The 27,614-nt window shown below is 36.1% G+C and overlaps 1 protein-coding gene across 3 annotated transcripts in view; it reads right to left on the minus strand.

Annotated features, from left to right (window-relative positions):
* sin3aa (SIN3 transcription regulator family member Aa) overlaps nt 1-12,614 on the minus strand; it is a 100,692-nt gene extending 88,078 nt beyond the window's left edge. For all 3 annotated transcript variants that reach the window (XM_039773556.1, XM_039773557.1, XM_039773554.1), the window contains exon 1: nt 12,383-12,614. The gene's annotated coding sequence lies outside the window, so the exon portion shown is untranslated. The remainder of the gene's footprint in view (nt 1-12,382) is intronic.
* Nucleotides 12,615-27,614: the final 15,000 nt, after the last annotated feature.

Consider the following 27,614-nt stretch of genomic DNA (forward strand, 5'->3'; position numbering starts at 1 on the left):
AAGATGGGGGATTTTGGAGTTCTCCCTTATTTGTTTTCGGAACAGTTTTTGTACTGTGGTCCGAAAGCTGATATCGATACCAAAGGTAACATTGTAGTGCTGACCCAAAACTAACCTTGTCAAAACATTACCAATAATGCATTGATCTACATCAAATAATGTTTTATACAGTACAATCCACAGTATAAAACAATCTGATGCTTAGTTTTTAATGTAGTCTATAGCAAATACAGTACTGAGCAAGTAATCCACTAACTTTTACACAATTCTCTATTCGAGTTCCACAATGGTGTGTGCTTAGTGCCATTCTCTTGCAACATCAGAGACAATGCTTCAAAGGATCCACATGTTAATTTTTGCTTGTATTTTGCACTTTATTCTATTAGAATGGACTTTAGTAATGTCTTAAAGGCAAAGTAACATGTACTCTAACATGTAACTGGGTTGGCAAGGTGATGTTAACAAAAGGTTAAAGGGCACTACCCTGTGTAGTTAACTTCCTATGGGCTGACCTTGAGAGTGAAAAAGGGAATTGTTTACTTCTTCAACTCAGATAGCAATGGTTTGATGTACAGTATGTGGGTGTAATACTGAAAACCCAGTCGCATCATATCTCTCTCTTATTGTTAAAACATATTCAATCAGTAAAATGTGAAAAGCACATTGAAGGCTTTTTACATGAACTTGGCTTTGTTAAATTTAATAAACAAACAAAAAAAAAAAATGAAGAAAATGTCCATAGCATCCCCACTACTAGTTTTGCGGAGATCTTTAAACTGTAACAAAACACCAAGAAACAAAAAAGTGACAACACAAAACAGAATTGGCATTTCATCCTTTAAATTATTGGTTAAAAACAGGCTCATCCTTAATGCATGGACTCTTATGTCAACGCCTTTAAAACAATGAAGTACTCTGCAAGTGGGCTGGTTTGTCTCTTATTTTCCTCATAGTGATCGCTCTCAATTTCTCTCTGCGTGAGTTTGATTTAAAACAGACTTGATTTAAATGTGTTAAACAAAAAAGATTTTACTCTTAAAGAACTTGTAACATAACAGTATCAAACCAGCTTAATTCAACTCTGGGTCACTGAGGATAGCGGAATGCAGCCCTACACAGGACATCAGTCCATTGCAGCGACCATTCACATATATATAGAACCAGTTTAAAATGTCTAAGAAACAGAAGCCACAACAGGTTTTAAATATTGAAGGAAAACTAGAAAATGTGGGGGAAAACACACAGACACGTGGAGAAAGTGCAAATACCACACAAACTATTACCAGGCATGGGATTTAAACCAAGGATGTTATATCCATGAGGAAACACCATGTCTTCAGACAAAAAAAATAAAAAAATTAAAAATTTAAATCTATTTAATGCTGCCTGACTTTCACCATTTCCTAGGCTAATCCACCACCATTTTACTCCTTCTAAATTATAGCCCAGTTACCAAAGCAAGAAGGAAAACCTGAGTCTAAGTTACTTATAATGTGCCTCACATCTCTCTGTTTCATTAAGTTACATATAATGTGCCTCACAGCTCTCTGTTTCATGTTGTCAAAAGAAAAGATACAGTGATTCAAGAAAAGAAAGTGTGATGGAAGAGAAGCACCCTCAACTCAATAAATTAATGAGCTACCAGCACTGTATGTGACTAATACAATGGCCATCTAAAATATAAACCAATCAGTATTTTTAAGGTAGACTGAAACTGACAGCTGGATCAGCCAATCTAGGTCTGCTTGTTACATTTTAGAGGCGGGAAATCTAAAAATAAGCATCAGGTTAGTAAAGTGTTATCAGGTATTTATTTTTTAAGAAATCTATTAAAATATAGGGATCAGGCTTCAAAGACAAAAAGCCCAATGAAAGAACACCACCACACTTTAAGATGTGACCTAGATGTAAAACTGTATACAGTCGACCCTTGATATACGACCGGCCTGACATGCGAACAACTTGATTTACGACCAAAATTTTTGTTTTGATTTACGACCAACATCTTGCGTTACGACCCGGATGCGGTCACGTGTATCTGCTTGTGCGATTGTAAACAAACAGTTGAGAGCGTTCGTAAGCGTCAGTCGGAGCCCATATACATGTGTTTGTGGACGTAATTTCGGTCAGTGCAGTGATTTATCTATATACATAATTCACAAAGACCATGGCAAGCAAGGCGCATAATTGCTAAGGAAGGAAGAGAAGGTAACAAAGGTAAAGAAAGCGATTGTTTAGGGATGTTAGCTAGCAGGCTGGCGTGGCACATGACGATGTCATCAGGCTGAGTCAGCACTGGCTTGCTTTGGAGTGTATTATTACAGCAGTTCACAACACAATCAGCTTTGAACTGAGTGCTCGACTACTGTTATTATTTTTTTTTTTTATTTTATTAATTTTATTACAATCAATACATAGCAATCACATTTTTACAAAAAAAAAAAAAAAAAAAATTATGCTAAGAACAGATCGATCCCCACCCTTGAGAGAGAGCAAGCCAAACGGTGTAAAATTTAAGGCTTTTAAAAAAAAAAATACCTAAATCAACAAATTCTCTGTGCTTTATAAACTTATTTCAAAATATTACTGATTAGATCCTGCCATGTTTTGAAAAAGTCTGCACAGATCCTCTAACTGAGTATTTGATTTTTTCCAATTTTAAATAATATAACACATCAGTTTCCCACTGACTTAAAAGAGGAGAGTTTGGGTTCTTCCAGTTTATCAGAATAAGTCTGCGTGCCAAAAGTGTAGTGAATGCAATCACAATTTGTTTGTCCTTCTCCACTTTAAGACCCTCTGGAAGAACCCCAAACACAGCTGTTAATGGGTTAGGAGGGATTGTGAGTCCAAGACTGTCTGAGAGGTAATTAAAAATTTTTGTCCAGAATAATGTTAATTTGGTGCAGGCCCAGAACATGTGACCTAGTGAGGCTGGAGCTAATTTGCAGCGTTCACAGGTTGGATCATGTCCTGGAAACATTTTGGAGAGTTTTAGTCGAGACAGATGTGCTCGATATATAATTTTGAGCTGTATAATTGTATGCTTTGCACATATGGAGCTCGAGTGAATTCTCTGCATTGCTACTTTCCACTCCTTTTCTGATATATTAATTGAGAGATCATTTTCCCAGTGTCCTCTTGGATCTTTGAAAGGAAGGGATTGTAAAAGGATTTTATATATTGTAGAGATGGAGTCTAACTCCTTTAAATTGAGCAATAAATTTTCCAGCGTGGATGAGGGTGCCAGATGAGGAAAATCTGGAAGGTTCTGTTTAACAAAGTTCCTGATTTGAAGATAGTAAAAGAAATTTGTAGTTATTATTAACTTGAGAAACAGCAATCACATTTGAAACGAAGAAGGAAATTGTACGGAAATATGAAAGTGGTGTTCGGGTGACCAATCTCGCTAATATGTACAGCATGTCGAAATCCACTATCTTGACAATTTTACAAAAAAAAGATTTGCATAAGGAGGCTCCTTCTAAACAATAACCACCTTCCGTTTCATTCTCCTCCTCCTCCCTTCCTGCAGCCCAAAGATGTCAAATTAAATGGCGAGTACAGTATGAAATTGTTGTTTCTGGTAGGCTAGGCACTTTTTATAACTTTTTGGTTAGTACATTAGAAAAATTATTGGTGTTTTGGTAAATTATGCACATTATACAACCTTTTTTTATTATGAAAAGGTTAAGTAAGTGTTGCTGTGGGAGGTTCAGAGCGCATTATGGGTATTTCCATTATTTCTTATGGGAAAAATAGTCTTGACTTACAACCAACTTGAGTTACAACCAGCCCTCGCGAACGAATTGAGTTCGTAAGTCAAGGGTCCACTGTACTTAATTAACCTGTTACAATAAATTCTATGAACTGCACAGCAAGCAAGGGAGAGGAAATAAAAATGTACTAAGTGAGCTCAGTATATGTTGCTGTTTTTCTTTTATTAGTAGCCATACTGTAATATTGATAGATTTCACACAATCAGTCAGTATTTTGGCTTTTTTCACTCTTTAATAAAATAGCACTACTGTGTATGAATATTCTAAGCATAATAAGAAAAAAGTGTCAAGTCATAAAATGACTGGCCAGTCTTGTAATAAAAATGAAACTCCCCTATTCTGATCCCTGGCAAAACTCCACTGTGTACACCAAGCTGCAAAGGGCTTAGGAGATAGTAAAGATGTCTTGAAAAGGAGCATAGAAGGCTGTCAGTATTCACCTAACTAATCTGAAATGAAACTTGAGGCACGCCAGTCACCCAGCTTTTAACAATGACTTCTGATCTCCAGCTTCATTGATTGAAATTTCAGGGAACTATATACTATTCATGGGTGTCATGTATGAATTCCACAATGGGGTAGTAAAATTAATTATTTTAAGTATTTTAAAAAAAGAAAAACAGCTGTAGACTAAAAGTCATCAAAAAGTTTAATTGTACATGGTGATTTCTGATTCATTCATTTTTTTAAGCAGGCCATTGTGTATAGACATTGATTGTTTTGGAGAATATTCTGTAGGATTTGTGGTAATACATTTTTCTTTGCTTTCACCATTTCAGTTTTCAAAGAAAACTTCATTTGACAAAAAAAATTAAAAAAACATTTGTTAAATCACATTTGCTTTTACTGCATATTAATATAGTAAATACTGTACAGAAGATTTCAATTATGTTTTAAACAGAATGAGTATACCAATAATAAAAAATGAGTAGATCTTTTATTAAAACCTAAACAGCAAGGTGATTATTTATTTATTTTTGCTATGTAACTAGTTACATGTCAAATGTGTTCATAGATTTTTCATTTCAGACAGACAGACATTTTGAGGCAAATTAGTTGTTTAAGATGTTTTAAGTTAAGAAAATTATACTCACTAATCATGGTGCCAGAGTTGGGCAACATATTACATGTTAATTATCAAATGCAAGAAATGCAAGATTATATCTTGCCTGAAGAAGGGGCTGGAGTTGCCTCGAAAGCTTGAATATTGTAATGTTTTTAGTTAGCCAATAAAAGGTGTCATTTTGCTTGATTTATCACTAAATGCAAGAAAAATTTCAAAGTAAACATGACAAAAGTGGTAGAGTGGTGGCACTGTGGTTAAGGATCTGAGCTGGTATCTGGAAGGTTGCTGGTTCAAATCCCATTAGTGCCAGGAGGGATTCTACTCTTTTGGGCCCTTAACCTGAAAAATTGCTCCAATGGCTGACTGCACACTCTGACCCCCAAAAGGTTTAATGCGAAAAGACAATTTCCCCTTGGGGGTTAACAAAGTATGTCACATAAAAAAATGTTAAGATAATGCAGATGTACTAGTCATATGTACATTTTTCACATTTACTCATGCCATGAAGGTCTCCTCCTACTTAATTTACTTGCTCTCATAATTACTTAACTCTACTACTATCTCCCTCTGGAAAGAAAAAATGACAACAGCAGAAAGTGATCTCTTTCCAATGTCAAAGTAATCAAAATGATTGAGTTAAAAAAATCTTAGTAAGGATGAGATTAAAACTAGTTTCTGGCAACTACTTCAATGAACCTTTACATAGGCAATACATATCTAAACTGAGTATTAGTTCTTCCTGATTATTACTGATCTGAGGCTTACAGAAATTATGGGGAAGACTGGTAGCTCACTCCATTGAAGTACATGCATTCCATGTAAAGAATTACCTCTAAAATTAAAAACACACTCATTATTACAAAGACTTTTTTATATGAAGTGCATTTTGCAAATCAAAAAGATAGGTACAGTAAATACACAATGAGTTTTCAACTTTGAAATGGGTGCAAATCAAAAAGACATGTGCCTGGTGATTCTGGAAGACTATGTTAAAATATGTGCATATAAAATATACCTTATTATATGGCCTCTGTTATGACTTCATATGTGGAATGAAAAGCCTGTGTACAGTGCAGACAGAGAGATAGTGGTGGCAGATGGAGCAAGTTGAAAAAAGAAGGTCCTTCTGCAGCAGGAAGGCCTAACTAAATAATTGAACATAGTAGAGGTTTATAATATTTATTTTACCTCAATCATATTTTTTGTTTTTCTTCCAAATATTCTATGTATGAAAATAATTCCATGTTGCAGTTTGCATACTTCACAAACATCCGTACTTCAAGTATGGAAAGCTTTCTCTTTAAGTGTGGGTAACAATGTAAAATAAAGATAAAATTTCAAGACAGAAATAATCTAACAAACCTTAAGAGTTCTTGTCTAATCGGCTCTTCCTAAAATGAGTATAGTGTTTGTTTCAGTTTTTCTTAACATATAATTTACTAATAAAATAAAAAACTAGCACTTTCTCCAGATAGTCTCAGGTTCTTTCTAGCATATTTAAATGTATTGATCTTATTTTGCTCCTAAGGAATAGTAATCCCTCCCTTCCTAGGTGGGATGTCTTTCTCCAGAAGTGGTCAGAAAAGGCTGAATCCACTCCACAATATAAAAATCAGTGTAATAGATTCAAGAGTGCATAGTTGGATCCTCTTTCAGATTAAAAAAAGAGTTAGGTGTTTGAAACATAATGTTGAACATCAGCTTTGGAAATTATTGAGATGGGACAGAATCCCTCAAAGTATGCCAGTTTTAAACAGTTAAACACAAAGGAGCAAGCACTAACTAAACCCAAAATTATGCTTAATATTAGTAATATGATTAGGACATCGGTAAAAATTGGAAAGTGGAACTCTGCTGTGTTACTGTAGTACAGTATATGCACATTATGTGCCATACACTACCAATAACAAAGCAGTATATATTAGGGCTCTCAAACTATACAAAAATTAGGGTTTGAATACTCTATTAAAAATAATCAAATATTCAAATATATACAAACTTGGGCTAAAAGTTGAAACCAATGCTACATGGGTTTTTGTATTGACTATGACTTTCAAGGTTTCATTATTGTTAATATTTTTGCTTTTTCTCACAGTCTGTCTGCTAAGCATGCAATGTTTATGACTCATGCACTGAGGCAGCCTTCACAAAAATAAGATTTTCTGTGCATGGAATGTGACATGACCAAAGAAAAGAGTGGAACTGGGACACTTCACATGCCTGTAATGCATATACAAAATATATTTTAAAAAAATCACTCAAGATTACTTAACGTCACAACACACGCATTACACTTTTCGTGATGTGGGAGGCCTGGAAGCGCTAACAACAGTTGTACCAAGTTAAAATCAAGGCAAAATTTGAACTAAGTGGCTATTTGGCATGTCTATACTGGTGATGAAATTAGTTGCTATTTGTCAATATAACAAACAAAACCTATTTTGTGCTTTAATGCTTCATAGTGCAAGACACAAATCCACATAAACACAAAAATGCATGCTTGCAGACACACAGAGTTTGCAATAATGGACAAACAACACACTTCATTCACAAATATGCAAATAAGGAAAACAATGCTTATTAGAGCAACACACAAGTGAAAGCACACATCATACTGTATATCTAAATAGTACAGATCGACACAGTTATAAATGTATCAACAGTCTAGTTAAAGTTTCTAATTCTGAATTAATACACAAGCATAAGCAAAAACACAGTCTGATCAATCTGTAAGAAATCTTGAAAACAGCACGATAATAGCTGTTTTACAAGAGTTCTGAAATCATGGATTACAGTATTATAAAACTAACAAGTTTGATTTCACACAACACCTTAAAGGTTTGACAGATGCAATAAAAGGAAGTAATGACTTGGAAAAATCAGAGTACGAAGAGTTTGTGACATTTGAAATTTGAATTAAATTTGACTCATCCATTAATTACTACTCTTTAGTACTAGTTTAGAAAGCTAGAGATGCAAACATAAATCTTAAAATAGCAAATGTTACAAACTTAAGAGGTATTCCTGGACAACCCATATTTTAAAGGTATGTTGTTACAAAACTTTAAAAAGAGTTTGTTTAAAGGGAAACGATAACCTCACATCAAGACAGATGGTGCAATGATGCATTTGATGATGTATTTGAGAGCCTCAATTTTAAACTAAACATCCTTTTTGCATCAGTAGGAATGTGCATACACCAACTTTTGTCAATTTCATGAACTTCCTGTTCTTGTGTAGACTCATTCATATAAATTATATAAATGTAGGACTGAGGTGTACACTAACCTACAATATGTGTGAGAAATCATCTCCTAAATAAAAGAATATGGCTTATGTTTTAGAAAATGCTGTGAAGCAGTAGGTGTCCAAGTGCCAGAAAGGGCATCTATATTTCAGAATGATAACTTCACCTGAAAATTAGCTTTGATGCAATCTGCTAAACAGAGTTGCAACAACTTTTTACTGCTTGCTTAATTGCTCAATTCAGTTACCAAACTGAAGTTATGAATGTTGGCAAAAATTATTTTAAGTACTGTGGCAAATCAATAAGTAAAACAGAATACATTCTATGAAATACTTCAATGAACATTATCATAGAAATCAAAATTCAAATTTATTTTTAAGATTACGTGAACTTTAAACCAGTGAGCATTCAAAATCAATTAGATAATAATGTACAGATTATACATTAAAAATGTACACTATATGTATGCATAATTAGAATGACAAATACATTTTCTAAGTGAAAACATTATTTAAAAAAAAAATGCCTGGCAGTACTATAGCCACAAATGAAAGAAAAAAATATATCAAAATGAATATGGTTTGAGTTTGTTAGCTCTCCCCAAACGCATCATAGGGTTTGAACATGCCAATCATACAGTAAATAAACAGAAATAACTAGAAGAAAGCAGGAGTATAGCCATATAGAAAAGAGGAAAAAAACTAAGTATAAAAATAAGATACACTGGGAACCGTTTAACATTCAAGATAGCTTAACACTAAGAAGGGTCATGCATGACCAACTCCTTTACATTCTTAATATAAAGCTACCATCAATACATACTATACATATTGCAACAAATGTACAGCAGGTCTTTAAATGAATGGTTTCAAACCCTGCTAGCACGATACAGGCAAGGCAAATTAATCAAAAAGTCAGATTTGTAACTTCATGACAAGTTACGCCTCAAAGCTAAATCTGTCAAAACCTAAAGAAAATTAGGAATAAGCCTATGCCACCATTGACCCTTCAAATTAGCACATCACACAACTACCAATAAACAATCCAGTATGAGTTAAGTGAATCTATTCAACACAAGAAGTGTACATTTATTTAATTTATAGCTACACTAAAAATGTAATTTTTGCATCCAAAGCAAATATTATAGGGTAAATCTGACCCATGTGATCACAGATCCTAAAAGAAAAGAAATTAAATAAGCAAAATGTGTCAATCTTTTTCATCTAAATGACCTGTTCCCATTGCTATATTAAAAGATGTATCTCTTTGAAAGCATAAAATTATAGATTCTCTAATTTTAACTCTGCCAAGCTGACATTTCCTTTTAGATGTGGCCCTAACACAAAACATACAATCATGTCTCATCATTAAAAGTACTGCATAAAAACAGGTTTTGAGTGAACCGTGTACAAGGAATTCAGACTCAAACTGGCTAGTCTTTAAAACAATTTATCAATGAGATTCTGGCACAAAACATACATTTAAAACAATAATGGTACTGTATAAACTCATGGGCTCTGTCTAATTTACTGGTTAGAATGAATGGAAGCCAAGCCTATTTCAGTAACAACAGGGACATGTCGGTAACTACTGTATATCACTACATGCCAGTCATCTGCAGGGAACATTTATTTAGACAATTGTTTATGGAAGGTTACTGGCACCAAAATTAAATGCAATCCAATGTGTTAACTACATTGCAGAGCAATGGGTATGCACATGGTACAATTAACTTTGGCATGGTTTTATCATGTCATAATTAAAAAGCTTATCAACCAATCATTCATCCCTACTGCATGCAATTTTTGTGGAAACATTTGTGGAAGAGAATCAAATCTTTATTACATTGTCAGCTTTCACATGTTCAATGAGACAGCGTGCATCCTGCTTTATCAACTCTCCGTTCTCTATTTTAGGCACTGAACACACACATGGTTGTCTCTTACCCCAACTGTTGACACCAACTGGCCATTTGATTACATTTAGTTTTGGCATGATTAATGTATAATCTTGAATGGAAGGGCAGTACAGTCAGAGCCGCTGCTAAGCAAAATGCAACATGATTGCTAAGTTTTTTATTATGACATGCAATTAATGAACATGAATTAAAATGCAATATGTTTTTGTACTGCTTTTTAAATTAACACAAAAACTGTGTGCCAAAGTTAAAAGCAAATCAATCAATCATTTAATGTTTTTAATAAAGACACAATTAAGACTGTACCAAAATTAAATGTACTGCGTGCATATGCATTGCTTTGAAATGTAGTTAACCTGTTGGGACTGCATTTCATTTTCACTCAAATAATCTTTCATACTTGCTCACTCTGAAGCAATAAAGACAATAATCAATCAGCCTAACTACATATCTAGGCATCATGTTCATAGCTGATGCTTCTCTGTACTCCAGTGCTGCTACACAAGACCACAGTGCCCTGTTGTATGGACTCTACACAGATAAATCAATGTCTCAAAAAACTGACTTCTTCACATTGTTTATGAAAGATAATTAAAAAAACAGAGGTTATAAAAATAAACAGTGCAATTATTGTGTGAAGTCGCTCAAATCGCTCAAACACCATACTGTTTTCATTATACAGTATATTGCTCACTTTTGTAACAATCAGTGCTGCAAGACAAAGCTGAACCTCTCCATGATGCAACAGCTAGAAAAACTAAGGTATGAAAACAATTAACATTTAAAGGTTAAATCAAAGAAGCTCTATAAACTATAAAAATAAATAAAACAAACCTTGCTTTACATGGTGATTTTACTTAAATATTATACTTGTTTCAATATATATTGCCTTCTGGTTTTGGATGGTATGTTGTGAGGTTACAATCCTTCATATATTTTATTGCTTCGATAGAACAAATGTTAATAAGAATTTCAGTATACAAACGTCATACTACATCTTGCTTTGAGCAATATAAACAATTCCCAATTGCTACAACTGCACAGGCACTTTCAAAAACTTAATCAGGGTCACATAGTGAATCAAAATAGCACCGCTAGGGGACACCTTTTTACCACAAAGCCTTGTAAAACGATACGAAAGTTGTGAGATTTAAGGAGTTACGTTCTTGGCTATCTAAACTAAAACAGCTCATTTTACCAAGTACTCTGAGGAGTTAAATAAAAATTAAAATGGTTTGTCTATTTTTACATACGTTACTCTCCGGATTTTTTTTTAAGAAGAGCTGTTAAACATCTCACTCCGAAAACAACTAAAGCTATGAAGTACGGACTCAAAATAAATGCACCACATAAATTAGAAGGCATTTATACTTGGACTGATCGAGAGGGTAAATTTTCATTTCACGGTACAAGATATAACGAGATTTTTTTTTTTGTAATTATTCCAGTTAGACTAATGTATCCCAACAGCAATCAACAATGCTCTCCAATCAATGAAGAAACTTGGGATTATTCCCGGAAGGCACCGAAGTTAGAATTATTCTGTAAAATAGACACATTCCTTTCCATTACTAAAAGAGTGAGTGGCTACACGACTTCGTGGTACACTTGAGTCGATTTCTTTCGAAATCACAGTAAGGCAAAACGGGGGAAACGATGTTGTGTCAGAAACAGCTGTCATTTGATTGAAAGCCAGCATGAATTCTCCCATTAGATTCTGCAAAAAGCTCATTCTAGTCAACAGTACAAGAAGGCAGTGCTTAAAGTTTACTTGTAACGGGATACGTTTCAACTGCAGGAGAATAACAAGGGCCCCAATCGGATCTCACAAAAACTAGGCACATACAATCCATCATTCACATCGCCACTCTCTCCTTCGCTCGACTCCGCGCAAGCTACACCGAGAAGATTTAGAAGCAGCCAAAGAAGTGTCTGTATGAAGCTGGAATCTAGGAAAGCGTAATTCGAAATTCGTTTACAATAAAGACATCCCTTAGTTGCAAGCCGTCAGCTTCCCCCAAAGCCCGCCCCGCCCCCACCGCTTCTGCGCGGCCTGTCACAAACTACAAGCAGCGACCTCGCGTAGCAGATAGTCCGGGATACACTGAGTGGAACCGAAATCAAATCACAGACAATGTTTAAATGCACAACTCAAGCAAATACTGTGGAACAACGCGAATTACCCGCACTCATATGGAAAAGGCACGGGATACATCAGTGGGATGTCGGACGTTCCGTGCCCTTCTCTAGTTTCTGCTCGTAAAAATAATGAACGCCAAAACGGCAGCTGCAACATGATCAAAAAGCGACCAACACTGAATGAAGTCTGCCCACCCTAGGAAAACAGTACAACTAAACGTAAAATAACTCACCTCCGCGCGCCACCGCGGCCAGAAAGGTTTCCACAAATTAGCTCTGAACCCGCTACACTTTCGGCAACTGCAGAAAGGCTCGAAAAAACCAAGTGAGGGGCGGGGAGACGGGAAGGCGATCAAAAAGCAGCACCCAGTGAGTGAAGAAAAACAAATCGGCGCCACTCCGCGAAAAGAAAATTGCTTTCACAAAATACAAGCCTCCTCTGCGCCTCTCGTCGAGGGGCGGGGCGTAGCGCCCGAGGGGCCGATCGCTCTGACCACATCGAAAATGCAATTGGCCGCCCGCTGATCGGCGTGCGAATAGGAAACACTTGTAGGCTGAGAATTTAAGTCAATCTTCACCAACTTTGATGTCAGAGGCCGCGGCTACGGCGATGCCCCGCCTTCTTTGAATATGTCCGTGCTTCTGGCTTCCTGGAACTCGCCGCCTCGGATTGGCGGAGAGAGGTTTGTTTCTTCTTACCTTGAGGAAACACGAAACGCTGCACGTCCGAGAGTATGTATGAAAACATCCTCATCTGGAAAGCACAATTTAATAAGATGTAGTGCTCCTCAGAATGTAACCTGAGATTTTGACCTTCATTCATGGAAGTTCGAAGCGGTGCGTGTGTTCATTTGTGTTTTTTCGACAAATAAATTAGAAGCTCATATTGATTCTCTTAACCTTTAATGTTTATGTTCACTTTTCGCTGCTATAGCTAGCAGTATTAAGCATATACGTGAAGTTCCTGTTGTCGTTCCAATGAACTTTGTCAATTGCTTGACCGGTGAGTGCCGATAAGAACACCACAATACAAGTAGAAACTGCCAAGGCGTAGCGATCAAAAAAGCCTACGTGTCTTAAAAATTATTGTTATTCCATTAAAAAAACCTTTTCTGATAATTACCCAACGCAGCCCATCCTGATAGGTGATATTTATTGGCTGTGTAATGCAGAAAAAATCTATGGGTAACTTTACGTTGTTTTGCTTCTCAAAGCCTCAAACTTTGTAGCATAGGTTTTTTACTGCCCCTTCCCCGAACTAGATTTAATCTGTTTTTTTGCACAGGAATTTAATTAATCCCGATGGAAACGGCAATATACATAAACCTTGTAACAAGAATTATAATGATCTTAAGTATGCTGACATAGTCACTGTCTGTGTAAGAGGTGATACATACTTCAGTCACCCAATAGAAGGTACCCTGGTATGACTACCATTCTAAAAATGAGAATGACTGGCAAAAAGTGGTTATTGCGTTCAAACATGCCAAAGTGTATAGTGTACAAGAAATTGTTGACTTTGCAGGTATGTCAAACATTTGTGTCCAACAGGTCTTCCAGGAATGGTGTGCATTGCAGTCAACTGCTAATCATCGCCAGAACTGCAGTTGAAAAATGTTGCTGACAGAGAGGAAATACTGCTGTGTATTCCTTTTGGTGTTTCAACTTTTGTGGATTACTTATAAACCCTCAGTGTAAAAGCAATGTTAAAACAAATAGTGCTACCTTCTGTGCTTCACCTCCAGAGTAAACACAGAATGGCTACTCCAGTCTTCCTTGACGACAATTGCATCCTGCACAGGACTGCACCGTCTTTCATTGGCACAAAGAATATTCTGAAGCGTTCTTACATTTCGACTGGCCCATAAAAGCCCCAGATTTAAGTCCACTAGAAAAATCTGTGAGACTCTTTGGAGCCATAAGTGAAACATGGGAAACCCATATGGTTAAACTGCGGAATTTGGTGCTGGAAGAGTGGATCAAAATTGATGTCACCTATATCTTTAAACTGGTGGTAATTATGCCAGCCAGAATTGTAGTTGTTATCAGCTCTCACAGAGGAGTTACATGCTATTAGGTAAGATTTTTCAGGGTTAACTATTTTTTTTCCCACGGGCTAACATATGACAAGAATTATAATAATCTTAAATATGGTAACAAAGGACCAATAAGTGTATAACAATAAATATCTAAGTAGATTAACAAAGAGGTATTAACTAATGTAATGTGATTAGAGTTGCACATACTTCCAAGTTATAATTTCACAGCACAGGATATCGGTCATTGTCTCAGTATATTGCACGTAGCGCCATTATCTCTTAAGATGTCTGTGAGAGCAGATCAGTACCATTCAGTAAGTAGTGAATAATACTTCCTCGGCTGAGGGATAATGCATTATAAAGCCTGATATTTGAGGGTAGAAATGACCTTACATAGCACTCCGTGTAGCAAAGCAGTTTTCTCAGGTTTTACTGAAAGTGCTCTTCAGTTTAGCCAAAACCTCATATAGGGTTGAGATGCATTGTCCAGGATAGTAAGCAGCTTCCAGAGTAACCTCTGTACTACAAGTTCCTTAACCAAGTAAAGCCTTAGTTTGTTGGCATCACCTGCACTAATGCTATTTTCCTAGCACACTATGGCATGGAAAAATACACTGTCTACTACAGACTGGTAGAAAACATCTAAGAGCAGCGTGCATACACCAAAAAACTTAAGCCCCCTCAGGAAATAAAGGTCCCTCTGACCCTTCTTGCATACAGCTTCATTGGCTGGCCACTCAAGCCTATCATTTAAGTAAAAATTATTTTATAAAAACTTATATTTTGAAAGAATTGCACCTTTTTGGTCAGTCTTCTGCACTTAGTGTTATTGTCACAAATTCAAATGGTTAAAATGTAAATTAATTAATTAATTTTATTTATTTCACTTTGGATCTTCAGAGGTTTAAGCAGCAACTTTTTATGTCTCTTTTTAAATATTTAATTTGTCTTCTTATTTAACCAATTGATCAAGTGATCTAATCTCAAACTTCATATATTTTACAAAAGAAACAGCTTGGAGTTGGACAGATCAGACTTCCATATCCTAGCAAAAGCCTATGGTTTCTTTATAGGGGTTTTGAAAGCAACTAAGAATAATAATTGTTTATTGTATCCTGGGCCAATACTCCCATTAGTACTGTCATAAGCAACATCAGCTGCTTCATTTCCGTCTGGAAAAGTATCTCAAGTTTCTTCTGGATTATTGATCCCCTTCCTCTTTTGTAGAGAGTGAGCCAACTATCCCTGTGCAGGAACCTCATTTTGGCCTTTTATAAGTTTCTGATTTACTTGTAGATGCTACAGAAAGCCTGTAAAAATAGCAGCAAATCAGAAACTTTCCCCACATACTGTACATAGGCTATCATAAAAACTGCAACCACAACACTGTCCCATTCATCAATGTCAAAATCTCTTTTACTTGTATTGATCCATATATTAAAAAGATAACTATAGGGACCGAAAGAAAAAGGTGGAATGGTGCTACAAAAGTTTGTTATATCTTCTGGCTACAAATATATGTACATTGTTACTTTGGAAGAGGGTCAGAAGTCAGCTTGCTTTGTTAGCCATCGGAAAGAAATCTTCCATAAAGCCCTTTGTGTGTTTTGTTCAGTGCTTTAGTCAGCACTTATTATCGTCAATTTACCAGCAACCTAGTGGTCCACTACTAATTTAGAATGTGGTACCAGTGTAGGACATAGTTTAAGGTAGGGATGCCCATATAAGCAGCCCTCATGTATGATGATCATACATTCCATCCTTCTTTAATGTATGCACTATTTAGTTATAAAAGTCACGGGGTATCCAGGCTTTCAGATGTCTCGATATTGAGCATTTTTGTGTGGCCTTTGAACTTTTATATCCTAAACACAACCATTGCAACACAGGTTTTCCCTGCATACAAGCTAAAATAAATTCATAAAAATGTTGCACATCTTCTCTTATCTTCCATCCATATGTTTTCCCAATACTGTTCTGGCTGGTTTCTGATGAAGATACAGGTCGTAGCTCTAGCTTCTACCAACAGATTACAAGGTATTTACTCCTAAATGATGTCAGTTATAAAGTCACATAATGCATGGAATTCAGCCATCCATGAAATACATTATTCTTCAATATATGCAAAGTATATGGTAATTCAACAAAAATTGTACATTGTCCTCAAATGTCTTGTTTATAAGTAAATGTCTATAATGTAACTGGAAAAAGACCTACATTTTGAACAACATCATGAAGTGCATGTCTTGCTAGGTCTTAAGTTTTCAGAAGACTCTACACCAGCGCTTTCCAAACTCGGTTCTGGTGACCCACTGTGGCTGTGGATTTTTGTTCCAATCAGATTCATAATCAGTGACAACACCTTATAGCACTGATGTTATTTAATTAGCTGGTCCTTTTTTCCTCTTAGTTTACATTCAGAAAAGCACAGCAGCATGATTTTTACATTAATAAGACATGTAGAAATGTCTGATTTTGCTATAGATTTAAATGATTAGCTCTCTTTTACTGATTTCATTATATTTTGCCCTTTCTCTGTGCAGTTTTCTCCCTAAGTTGCATCTTATTAATGACAATTAAAAACGAGCAGAGGCAACACCTAGGCAAACAATACTGAATCATAAAAGCCTGCAACTTCTTTAGAGTCAGACCCACTAATTAGTAAATAATAAATTAAACAATTAGAACACCTGGAAAAGTAGAATGAAAATCAAGATGAAAACATTATTAAAAAGACTCTGAGATGGTGAGAAATAAGAGATTCTCTGGTCTGATGAGACCAAGATAGAACTTTTTGGCCTTAATTCATCAGACCAGAGAATCTTATTTCTCACCATCTCAGAGTCCTTCAGGTGTCTTTTAGCAAACTCCATGCGGGCTGTCATGTGTCTTGCCTCTCCTAGGTGTGTTGAGACAACCAGGCACTGCTCATCACTTGTCCAATAGTCCCCACAGTGAAGCATGGCGGTGGCAGCATCATGCTGTGGAGGTGTTTTTCAGCTGCAGGGACAGGACGACTGGTTGCAATCGAGGGAAAGATGAATGCGGCCAAGTACAGGGATATCCTGGTCAAAACCTTCTCCAGAGTGCTAAGGACCTCAGACTGGGCCGAAGGTTTACCTTCCAACAAGACAATGACCCTAAGCACACAGCTAAAATAACGAAGGAGTGGCTTCACAACAACTCTGTGACTGTTCATGAATGGCCCAGCCAGAGCCCGGACTTAAACCCAATTGAGCATCTCTGGAGAGACCTAAAAATGGCTGTCCACCAACGTTTACCATCCAACCTGACAGAACTGGAGAGGATCTGCAAGGAGGAATGGCAGAGGATCCCCAAATCCAGGTGTGAAAAAACTTGTTGCATGTTTCCCAAGAAGACTCATGGCTGTATTAGCTCAAAAAGGTGCTTCTACTAAATACTGAGCAAAGGGTCTGAATACTTAGGACCATGTGATATTTCAGTTTTTCTTTTTTAATAATTCTGCAACAATTTCAAAAATTCTTTTTTTTGTCTGTCAATATGGGGTGCTGTGTGTACATTAATGAGGAAAAAATTAATTTAAATGACTTTAGGAAATGGCTGCAATATAACAAAGAGTGAAAAATTGAAGGGGGTCTGAATACTTTCCGTACCCACTGCGTGTGTGATGTGTATTATATATATATATATATATATATATATATATATATATATATATATATATATATATATATATATATATAACCAAACTTAGTTTTCTCATTTCTATATTGTTCCCAAAACACAGAACTTGGGAAATAACAGTTCACTTAATTAGCCCAGAAATTAAAAACAGAAGCTGATTGGAACAAAAACCTGCAGCCACAGTGGGTCCCCAGAACTGAGATTGGGAAACACTGTTGTACACTCTTACTTTTTTGGACTAAAATGTTAGCACATTTCTCCAAGAGTTCCACATCTAAAATCATATCTAATCTTCTAACAGCAGTATTTGGAGTAATATTAGTTTGAATAGCACTACATTATCAAATACTGATTGTGTTTACACAAAGACTCATCTTGCTCAAATGGATGAATCCTATCCCACCTCCCATATTTCAGTGGAAAAGTGATGACTTAAATTGTCTTTAACTGGGAAAAATACATGTTCTCTTTGTGCCATGGTGTCACAAACTTTTAGAATTTGATAAGAATCCTTTAATGTTATTCTAAAATAAGCTTGCTGGGTCTTTGCCAAAGCTTTTTGCGGTTTTGATGCGCATGAGAAAGCACATTAGTCTGGGCTTTCTTCACATGTAGTACTGCTTTCCAAATTGGGTGGGGTAAGGGAAAGTTGTGTTATTAGTTTGAGATAGATAGATAGATAGATAGATAGATAGATAGATAGATAGATAGATAGATAGATAGATGTGTGTGTGTTTTTGGAACACAATATATGACTGTTTCAGCTGTACAATTGTATAATTGACTGAATTGTGTGTTACAGATTATGTCACATTCTCCTAATAAAAAATACAAAAAGATGAGGAAGTTAAACTCGCCCATAGCAGGCAGGCAATCACTGTGGTCTTTAATTTGGAAGTATTTTAAATGGATGTGAGTTAATGCCAAGTATGTGAGAACAACTGCTGCTATGCAGATAGAGGGACTAAATGGCATAAAGTAGCAGCCTCATAAGTCTTGCAGTACGTTTGATAAAATCCCACAAAGCCCATGCTTGTAAGTCTTTTCTAAGTCAACAAACCATGTACAGACAGAATTAGCAAACTCCCACAACCACTCACAAATCCATTCAAGATGAAATAGCTGATCGTCTGTTCTACGGCTATGACATACAGTGGATTTGGTCTCCTTCACTTTCTGCACACTTTATTGTGTTGTAGATTTCATTTGTTATTTTTCCCCATCAATCTACATTCAACAACCTATAATGACAAAGTGAAAACCAGTTTTCAGAAAGGTTTTAAAGTTTATTAAAAAATCAAAAATTGAAGCCTCTCATTTATATACAGTAAGTTTCAGACCCTTTGCTGTGGAACTCCAGATTGTGGTCAGGTACACTCTGTATTATTTTCCTTTCCAGTACTTCTGCAGACTTCCCCAGGATGCCTGAGGAAAGTAATACTTTGTAAATATGTAATAAAACATACTTTCTTATTCACCTTTCAAAAAGTAAGGACTAACCCTTATCATCCTGTCTTGAGGCACTATTTCAGCCTTCTGTGTAATACTGAAGAGGACTGTTCCCCTATAAAATTCCACAGTATCAGCTCTTACAGGTTAGTCTCATCCAGTCTTGCAGACCTACTCCCACAGTGATTTTTATTACCACGGTTCTTTTAACTTCACCTGTTTGTTGTCTGGTACAAATCTTGTAATCGATATTTAACCCACTTCCTATTGTCCAAATCACTTGAAATTTTGCACACTTACTCACTTCCGATGACAATACATGATTCAATAATTCATCAGTTTCACTAATTGATCAATTAATCCATGTTAATTAAGAAAGGAAATTTTCATATGAAGAATAAAGATTTCACCAATAGATGGCGCTAGTAATAGATAGAAATATTAAGGGAAGTGTTAAAATATTGATTACAAAATTATACTAAAACAAACCAAAAAAGACTAAAAAGTTGAATATATATATATATATATATATAATATACTTTTTAAAAACCACGCCTATATTAAGCTAAAAATTGTACTAAAAAGTAAAAAATAAGTCTCTCATATATCTATCTATCTATCTATCACTTGTAAAATTAAAGCGTGGGCGCTTTTGATATTATTTTAGCTAATGCTTTGACTAAAGCCACAGAAAAGGATCCAATGCAATAAGATGTTTCTGCCACTGTTTTCTCTAAAGAGGGCATATCCACTAGGTTTATGACACTAGTGTTTCATGCACTTCAGAACAGACAATCCACCGAAGGCTAAGTATGTTTGGGCCAGCCAGTACTTGAATGGAAGACCAACCAGGAAAAATTTGCATGTAGACTTATCTTGCTCAATTGGAAATATCCTAACTCTCCTATTCTAAGTCAGTGGGTAACTGATGTTATATACCAGGGGTGGTGAACTCCAGGCCTAGAATGCCACAGTTGGCTGCTGGTTTTCATTCTTACCATCTTCTTAATTAGTGACCAGTTTTTGCTGCTTATAACTTCTTTTAATTAACTTGACTCAAGCCCCATAGTTGTTTTTTCCTTAATTAGCAGCCAAACAATAATGAGACACAAAACAAGTCACCACATAACCAGCTCCCCTGTGCCCATTACACAATATCTGAAATTAAAGAGAGGTGATGGTCTTGGTAAGGTTGATCTCTCAGGTCACCAAAACATTTTGACGGTGCGCTTAGAAAGAACAGAAAAACAACAGTTTTCAAAATGTTTGCTGTGGCAGAATGAGAGCAGCAACAAGCCATAGAATTAAATAATGGGTTTAATTAACAGCAAGAATTGGCTTCTCATTAAGAAAGTGATTGGAGTGAAATTGGTTGGAGTTTTTGAAGCCCCAGTTTAGCTGGTCATCTGTTAGCTTGTTTCATATCTCATTTCTGCTTGGCTGTCATTTAATGAAGCCAGGAATCAATTCAGAGGGCTGAACTCTTCTAACAGATCTATTAAAGTGATGGGGAAAAAGTTAATTAGCAGTGAAAACTGGTCACTGATTAGGAAAAGGGTTACAATGAAAACCTGTAGCCACTGCGGCACTCCAGGCCTGGAGTTCGCCACCCCATTATATACTATTTGAAACTGGAAAAAATCAAATTCGCACTTAGAGGATCTGAGCAAAACTTTTTCAAAACCTGGCAGGATCTAATCAATAACATTTTAGAATAAGCATTTAAATTGAGGAAGCAGGTTCTCTCCCCTCTTTTACTCCATTTACCTTTATTAATTTATTATTTTATCTATTCATTTGTCTTCACTAGCATAAAATCTTACACTGCTGGCCTAGCTCTCTCTCTCTCTCAGGGTTGGGGGTTGATTTCTTTCAAACTTTTTTTGTGTGTATGAAATGTTATTTGATTTTAATAAATTCAATAAAACAAAAAAATAGTAATAATTTGGTTTGCTGCTGGAATAGGTGTTGGTGAGGCCAGCAGGGGGTCCTTATCCTGTGGTCTGAATGTGGCCCCCAATGCCCCAGTGCAGTGACAGCACCAATTCTCTATGGTCATGAAAGATCCCTAAGCATCCTTTATAGAGTTGGGTGTCTCTAAATGGCTCTCTCTCACCCCTTCACCACCTAATGGTTATTTTATGTGTGGTGAGTGTACTGGCGCAAAAATGGCAGCCATTGCATCACCCAAGTGGAGAAAAGCACTATATAATTGTAAAGAATTATTACAATTATTGTACAGCATATCAATAGTATTAATAATTAAAGTAAAATGTTTCTCCTTTCTTGATCAGAACAGTTTGGGTAGAGTTCCACATACCATTTCCGAGTCATCCACTGGTTTACCAGAGTTTTCTGGGGGTTCCTAGAAAAACTTTCTCCATGCCCTTGCCAAACTCCACCTACACACAGACCTTTACAGTGCCCATTGCCACAGTTGCTGCTCTTTTAACCTGCTGGTACTTCTCTTCTAGATTCAGAGACTACCTGTTAACATTGCACACAAAGCTATATTTTTTAACTTCACTGCTTACCTCATTTTTGTTATCTACCAAAGGGGTCTAGGACTAGAAGTCTGAAATATAATTTTGAGAGTTGCAGTGTGATGAATAAATCTGGATTGTGAAGAGATAACTTGTAATGAACAGAGATACTTTAGTGGAGTGTGAGGCCATCCATTAATTGGTGGTAAATTCTGTTTTGGGCTGAAACTGAGTAAAACCACCATTTACACTATATTTAAATATGTCTTGAGGACTTACTATTGTATTTTTTTTTATAAAAACATGAATTTGTATTTCTTAATCTGCAACATTTAATTTTAAGTGTTGTTATTTACTGTTATGGTATGTCACATTACTCGCATTATGTATTGTTTCTGGCAATGCATCAGAGGGTCTGTTTATTGTCTCTGTTCTCAATGTGCCTTTTCTAGTCTTCTTAACCAGCTCATTATAGTTCATATAAAACAGAAGAACATGAAATTTTAAACTTGGCAGAAAAAAATAAAGAATGGCTTAGAATTTATCCCTGTCCTAGACCATACATTTTCCTGATGTGCATTGTCATATATTGTATTCAATGATTTATTTGCTTATCCATTTATCATTTTTCTTTTTTTGTGTTTGTTTTATACTAGTATGTACTTTGCTGTCATACTAATGCTTTGTCTATGAAAAAAAACTTTTCTTAAATATTAAACCTTATCTCAGAATGTGATACAGGCCTTTATTGAGCAAGCAGTGACTGGTTAGCAGACAGACACTGGGAAGTTGTAAGACTAAAAAAAAATGTAGGTTATTAAAAATTCACAGTACTGTGTAGAGGATTGACACGGTTCAGTAGCAATAGCTAGTTTTGTACAGGTGGTCAAATAGGCAACCTTCATAACAACCTATCAGAACGTCCAACACACAGAGCAACTTCAGCTTCAAGTGCTTTGCTACAAAAATGCGCCCAGATTGAAACCTTCATCGGTGAGTGCCAGTGTTCATAAGAGGTAATTTTTTTTGTAATTTAATAAGTAGAATATTTCATATTTTAAGTTAACCTTAGAGTGACTAATTAATTAATCTTTGCTTCATTATTGTCTGACTGCAGTTTCCTTCCATATGTTGTGTTAAGTAGTTTTTCACTTAGACAGTTGTGTGTAAATGTAAATGTGGGTATAAAGTTGTCTCTACAGTATAGTGTATAAAGAAAATATTTAGAAGAGTTTCTAATGTGCCAAATATATAATCTGAAAACATGGGCATAAATGAGAAAAGTGTAACAGTGCAGCATTATGTGGTGGTGAAGGACCGGGAGATCACAGTAACATGAGAAGAAAACCACAGAAAGCAGTGCCAGGGATATGATAGTAAAGACTGACAGAAGGGTGGCTTAGGAACGAGTTTAGGATGAAAGGTTCAAAATAAAGTGCAGTCATTTTAGAGTGTGGATGAATGGTGGGAGAAGAACTGCAAAGTTGTATTGAGTGTAGGTGAAGAGGGAGGGAGAAACAAGTACCAGAGAAGTATGTGAAGATTCTCCAGGATACAGTATCTATGAGGGAGTGAGGACCCAGGGCCTGCACCAGAGATATTCTGTAGGCCTTTACCTCTTTGATCAAGTTATGGATGTGTTGAGTTAGGGGATTAAACACCAACCCACTTGTTCATGCCTTCTACTGGTGATATTGTTTTTTGGAACACCAGAAAGGAGAAGATGCAGAGGAAGTTAGAAGAGTGGAGGTCATCTTTGGAAGAACAGGGACAGAGATAAATAGAAAGAAAGAATACAGAATATCTGAGGTTCAATTATGATTAGGATTCAGAAATTAGTTGACAGGGAAAGCTACTGAAAAGAGTGGATAAGTTTAAATATCTAGGATCAGTGGTAGCACAAGATTGAGAACTGGATGTAGGGATAACCCACAGTGTACAGTGTAGATGGAACAACTGGAAGAAGGTATCATGAGTATTGTGTGATTAAAGAATCAAGGTGAGGAATAAAGGTCAGGTTTGTAAGACAGTGGTAAGACCAGTAATGATGTATCAACCTGAGACAGTGGGCAGTAAAGGGAGTTCAGGAGAAGAAGATGGATGTGTCATAAATAAAAATGTTCAGATGGATGTTTGGAGTTACAAAGCAGGACAAAATAAATGAAACAATGAGAGGTACAACAAAAGTAGCAGAGATATCTAGCAAAGTACAGGAAAACAGGTAGAAGTGGTGTGAACAATGAATATGTTGGCAAAAGAATGATGGTACTGTAAGTACAGGGTAGGCAGAAGCAAAAGTAGATGGGTGAACTGATAAAAGACTTGAAAGACAAGGTTCTGACTGAGAAGGAGGTGATGATCAAAGCTGTATGGAAAAGGTTGGGCAAACACATCAACCCCATATAGAAGTTGAAAAGATGACGATAAAGATGAATATACTTACTTATCATTATCCCTGAGTATGCTGCACTAATACCTGTTAAAAACAGCAGAGGTTGTCCTACAGTTCAATGAGCTATCAGTATCACTTCAACATTCAATCAATCAATCAACATTTATTTATATAGCACATATTCATACAAAAAAATGTAGCTCAAAGTGCTTTACAAAATGAATAGAGAAATAGAAGACACAATAAAAGATAAACATAAGTCAACATTAATTAACATAGAATAAGAGTAAGGTCCGATGGCCAGGGTGGACAGAAAAAACAAAAAAAACTCCAAAAGCTGGAGAAAAAAATAAAATCTGTAGGGGTTCCAGACCAAGAGACCGCCCAGTCCCCTCTGGGCAATCTACCTAACATAAGTCAAACAGTCCTCTCTGTATTTAGGGTTTTCATGGAAGGACCTGATGATGATGGTCACGTAGACTTCTGGCTTTCAGTCCATCAATGTTGGTGCATCATGATGCTTTGAGTAGGTGGTGGTGGCGCAGGCCGCCACCACAAAGAAACCGGAAAAAGAAACAGAAGAGAGAGTAGGGGTCAGTTTTGACCTGCTCTTTTTAGTGTTTATTAAATACAGTAGACTTCATATAAGTGACCAGTGCACATCCATAGTCATGAAGAATATGTATGTGTAGAAAAAAGAAAACTGTTTCTGAGAAGCCTCGGAACACTCTAAAAGAAGTAAATGCTTGAATAACACAATCTATACTTGCGCAAAACATTATGTGCTTGCATAGCTATGCATATATCTTTCACATAAAGTGTAAAAAGCATAGTAGTTGTTATGTCTGCCTGCCTCCATGGAATAACTCAGGTCCCAGTGGACCAATTTTATTGAAACTTTGTACACTTTAGAAATCTTGCAGAGTGTGTTTTTTTTTTCTCCAACCTAACTGGATTTTCTTTTGTTTTTGCTGTCCTCCCAGCCATCTGACTTTAGCACCAGATTTATCTTTAGAGACTTACAGTACATCATGCCATTGTATAGAAGACTGCTACTCTTTTACTTGATACTGTTGTTTTTTAAGATTGTTTAGATTTTTTTGTTACTTATTCTTTATTATTATTGCCTAATCTTATTTGTTTTTCTTTTCCTATAACTTTCTTTTTGTCGTCTTGTGAAGCGCTTTGAGCTACATACATATAAATAAATGTTGTTTTTGTTGTGCAGGTAAGTGCAATTTTCATTGATATCTCTCAAATACTGTATTCTAAACAATCTTTAATTTAAAAATGTTCTATTTAAAAAGTTTTTGAAGTTGTTTTTTTTTTTTTTAAACAGTTTACCATTTTGTGTGACCTTAATTACTGTTTAATTTACTATTTACAATTTATCCTGAAAGAGTTTATTTCAACTTGTATACAGTATTTATATTTTCCGTTTTTTACATGCCCAATAGCTACTTCTGAAAACAAAACAGATTACAAATAAAAGTTATAGAAACATCAGCAAATCGCACGAGCAGATTGTTCAAAACTCTGCCACACACACTCGTTTTTTTTCACTAAATGATGCTGCATCAGATAAGTTAAATGAAATTCATATTTGTAAAAGTAAAAAAATGTAAGCAAGGAAAGAAAAAATAGACTTATTTAGAAATTAACTAAAGATGAAAGGAACTCCTTAAGCTTGGCTATGTAAGCCATTAGACATAGAGTGGATAAATATGTGCTGATCATTTATATTTCACTAAAAATTAAACTTATGGCTGCATTATCTGCAGATTATAAAGTAACCATTCAACTTTTCTCTTATGCTGTAAGATATTGACACAGCACCATAATGACTTGGATCTCTTGCAACAATTTTACTTTGGCACTTCAGCATCAGTTTGACTCTTTATTGGACACCTGTTGAAGAAGTATGAATAACAGTTAAGCATAAACATCAAGTCAAGTCAAGTTGGGGAGCTTGCGCTGGTACAGCACGTTGCCGCACCTACCACATGATGAAACAACTCGGGATCCCAGTTGCCAACCCCCAGGCAGACATGCGGTCCAGTCCCTCCCTCCGGAAATGACCCTCTATCTGCTGCAGCCAGGTGTTACATTGGCGACCCCTTGGCCTGGTCCAGCCGCTCCCAACAATGAGGATCTTACGAGCTGGACCGCCCTCGGGGAATCACGCCACATGGCCGTAGTGCCGTAACTGATGCTCCCCTACAATGCAGATAATGTGCCTCATTCAGGACTCCATGAGCAACTGCTCACTCAACACAAAGTCAAACCAACGGTATCAAAGGATTTTCCGGAGAGACACAGTACCAAAGGAGTCCAAAACCAAAAACATTTGAATTCAGTCTGGTGTCCATTAAATCAGTTTAAGCCACCATAAGCCTATTTTCTCTGTTTTTAACTATATAATATTATAAAATCCTTTTAAAAACATGCATTTACTGTGTCTATAAAAAATCTTTCACATTTTATTGTCAAATATTGAATCACAGTGAAATTAATTTGGCTTTTTTGACATTGACCAACAGAAAGAGTCCTTAATGTGAAAATAAAACCAGATCTCTGCAAAGTGGCCTAAAATAACTGCAAATATAAAACACAAATTATCTAATCATATATGCATTAACCCCTTTCAAGCCAGTGTTTAATAGATGCACCTTTGGCAGCCATGACAACCTTTATCTGTGTGCACAGGTCTCTCCTTCAGCTTTGCAAATCTGGACACTGCCAATTTTTCCCCTTTCATCTCATTCCAAATGGCTTAAGCTCAGTCAAGTTGCATTGGAATCATGATTGAAAAATTCAATTCCAGCCACACATTCTCAGTTCAATTGAAATCTGTACTCTGACTCAACCACTCCAAGACATTACCATTGTTGTTTGTAAGCCATTTTCCATGAAGCAGAAAGTAGCCCCAAAGCATGATACTGCCACCCACCACCCTACTTTGTGATGGGGATGAGGCGTTTTACAACAAACACTACAATTAGTCTTCTGGACAAAAATGTACTTTTTGGTCTCATCACACCATATATATTCCTGCAGACTGCAGAGTCTCCCATGTCACTTTTAGCAAACTCTAACCAAGATGTCATCTGCGTTATTATTTATTTTTTGTAAAACAGTGGTTTTTCTTTACCACTCTCCCATAAAGCTGTGACAGGTGACGTTCCCAGGTAACAGTTGTTGTCTGCACTGTCTCTCCTGTCTTATCCAGTGTAGCTTGTACACTCTATTCTGAATTCTCATTGTCCAAACATTGCTAGTTTCCTCACCTTCATCCTGGCCTCCACTGTTACTTTCATGTTCAACAACTCTTCATTGCTGACTAGCACTTAAACCAGTCAAACTAAAACAACACTAGTAAAAATTAAACATTAAAGCAAAAAATGAACCCACTGTAATCATCTGGAGACCAATTGCA

This window comes from Polypterus senegalus, chromosome 12 (genome assembly GCF_016835505.1).
Source record: "Polypterus senegalus isolate Bchr_013 chromosome 12, ASM1683550v1, whole genome shotgun sequence".
Classification (NCBI taxonomy): domain Eukaryota; kingdom Metazoa; phylum Chordata; class Cladistia; order Polypteriformes; family Polypteridae; genus Polypterus; species Polypterus senegalus.